The sequence below is a fragment of the Myotis davidii genome, unplaced genomic scaffold (assembly GCF_000327345.1).
Source record: "Myotis davidii unplaced genomic scaffold, ASM32734v1 scaffold566, whole genome shotgun sequence".
In the NCBI taxonomy this organism is placed as follows: Eukaryota; Metazoa; Chordata; class Mammalia; order Chiroptera; family Vespertilionidae; genus Myotis; species Myotis davidii.
In genome coordinates, this window is record NW_006296617.1 from 1,348,408 (window position 1) to 1,351,435 (window position 3,028).

General features: G+C 56.1%; 1 protein-coding gene across 1 annotated transcript in view; it reads left to right on the forward strand.

Annotated features, from left to right (window-relative positions):
* EHD2 (EH domain containing 2) overlaps positions 1 to 3,028 on the forward strand; it is a 22,239-nt gene that overhangs the window by 2,384 nt on the left and 16,827 nt on the right. The gene's annotated exons all lie outside the window — the stretch shown is intronic.

Below are 3,028 nucleotides of genomic sequence, written 5' to 3' on the forward strand. Positions count from 1 at the left end.
GTGACACTGTGTGCCTCTGGAGACCCACAGTGGTGGGCTGTGGGGACTCCGAGGGACTGTGGGTGACGGTTCTCTGAGCACAGTGTGAGCTTGTGTGTGCAAGTGAGAGTACGAGGGGTGTGCCTCTGTGGGACTGTGTGATGGTGTCCGTGCGGGCGCCTTGGCGCCTGGAAGGTTGCGGGCCGTGCGCGCATCGTGGGTGTGAAAGTGCCTCTGCTTGCGCGCGTGCTGGTGTCTGTGACGTTGTGCGTGTCTCCGCGTCTGTGACTGTGTGACCACGGATCTCTGAGAAGGTCCCGGGTTGTGGGCCAGAGTGCGTCTGGGCGTCTGCAACTTGTAGCCTGTGGCCGGGTGTGCGCCTGTGAGTGAGTATGTGTGTGATGTGTGTGTTGTGTGTGTGTGTGTGTGTGTGTGTGATTGTAGCATAATGGAGCACTCTGGCCAGGTTCAAATCTGGACTCTGCTATTTTTAAACTGTGGGACTGTGGGCAAGCTACTTAACCTCCCCTGCCTTCAGTCTCCTCATCTGTAAAATGGGAATAATAATAGTATCAGCCTCACAGGTTGCACTGAGGGTTAAAATTAAATGTCAGAATGTGCAGAGGGCCTGACCGGAGCGGCTCAGCTGGCTGAGCGCGTGCAGGTTGGATTCCCTGGTCAGGGCACATTCCCGGGTGCCGGGTTTGATCCCCAGTTGGGGTGCATGCCGGAGACAACCGGTTGTGCGTGTCTCCGCGTCTGTGACTGTGTGACCACGGATCTCTGAGAAGGTCCCGGGTTGTGGGCCAGAGTGCGTCTGGGCGTCTGCAACTTGTAGCCTGTGGCCGGGTGTGCGCCTGTGAGTGAGTATGTGTGTGTGTGTGTGTGTGTGTGTGTGTGTGTGTGATTGTAGCATAATGGAGCACTCTGGCCAGGTTCAAATCTGGACTCTGCTATTTTTAAACTGTGGGACTGTGGGCAAGCTACTTAACCTCCCCTGCCTCAGTCTCCTCATCTGTAAAATGGGAATAATAATAGTATCAGCCTCACAGGTTGCACTGAGGGTTAAAATTAAATGTCAGAATGTGCAGAGGGCCTGACCGGAGCGGCTCAGCTGGCTGAGCGCGTGCAGGTTGGATTCCCTGGTCAGGGCACATTCCCGGGTGCCGGGTTTGATCCCCAGTTGGGGTGCATGCCGGAGACAACCGACCGATGTTTCTCTCTCACATCAGTGTTTCTGTCTCCCTCCCTCTCCCTTGCTCTCGCTCTAAAAATCAATAAAAATCTGTTTAAAAAACCTGCAGAGCACCGAAAACAGTGTGTGGCACACAGTAGGTGCTGCAGGAGTGCTAATGGGACTGTTTTCCTGGGTGCGCGCGCGCCGGCCTGTCTCTGCCACGTCTCCAGTCCCACGCTGACTCAATCTCCCTCCCGCCAGGCCCTCCCCCATGAGGCACACTTTCCAAATCCGGGCTGTGTGTGTGTGTTTGTGTAGAAACGGGAGGGGCCCCAGCGGCCGTCCCTCTGGTGACCGGCCCTTCCTCCCCCCAAACAATGTCCCCCACCCGGCCCTCTAGGCCCCGCGGCCACAGGGGCCGCTTCCTCCCGGGAGGCTGGGCCGGCACCAGCTCCCCAGCTGGGCCTGGAGGCCCATGGAGGCTCCTGCTCTGTGGCCTCTTCCCTGTGTGTTTGAGGAGATCCCTTAATCCAGCGGTTCTTAACCTGTGGGTCGCGACCCCTTTGGCGGTCGAACGACCCTTTCACAAGGGTCGCCTAAGACCATCCTGCCTATCAGATATTTACATGACGATTCATCACAGGAGCAATATGGCAGTGATGAAGTAGCAACGAAAATAATGTTATGGTTGGGTCACAGCATGAGGAACTGTATTTAAAGGGCCAGGAGGTTGAGAACCACTGCCTTAATCTCTCCATGTTCTCATCTGGAAAAGGGGGCGGGGCATAAGTGTGTGTCTTCCTGGGGCTGTTTGGGGGTTCAGTGAGTTATCCAGCGGAGCATGAAGTGACGTCAGGGAGTCAGCTCTGGCTCCCTGTTCTGCCAGTTAACCTTCGTCCCCCAGGGGGCCACTCCGCAGCCCCTCCTCTGAGAAGCCCTCCCGGACTCCCCGGGCGGGGTCAGGCATCCCCTCTGGGCTCCCCCACCCCAGCCGGGCCCCTCTGGGGACAGGTCTGTGTCCCAGTGGCCGGGAGCCCGGGAAGGGCAGGACTGGGCCGCCTGAGCAAGCTGTGTCCCAGCACAGGGCAGGCGTGAATGACGCCCACCGGGTCTGGCACGCTTCCTGACTCTTCCATGCACTCAGCGCTGGTGTGGGCTTTTGTTTGTTGGTGTTTTTTTTTTATTGATTTCAGAGAGGAAGGGAGAGGAAGGGAGAGAGAAACAGCGATGAGAGAGAATCATTGATCGGCTGCCTCCTGCATGCCCCCTTCTGGGGATGGAGCCTACAACCCTGGCACATGCCCTTGACTGGAATCGAACCCGGGACCCTTCAGTCCACAGGCCGACGCTCTATCCACTGAGCCAAACCAGCTAGGGCAGCACTGCAGTATTTTAACAACCTGTAACCGCAAACCAAGGCACACCACTAGCATCTGCTGAATGAATGAATGAATGAATGAGGAATGGATGGGTGCATAGATGGATGGAGGGATGGATGGATGGATGGATGGATGGATAGATGGATGGATAGAGGGATGGATGGATGGATAGATGGATGGATAGAGGGATGGATGGATGGATAGATGGATGGATAGAGGGATGGATGGATGGATAGATGGATGGATAGAGGGATGGATGGATGGATAGATGGATGGATGGATGGAGAGATGGATGGGTGGATGGATGGATGGAGAGATGGATGGATAGATCGATGGATGGATAGATATATGGATGGATGGATGGATGGATAGATGGATGGATGGATGGATGGATGGATGGATGGATGGAGGGATGGATGGATGGATGGAATGGATGGAGGGATTGATGGATGGATGGAGGGAGGGATGGAGGGATGGAGGGGGGATGGAGGGA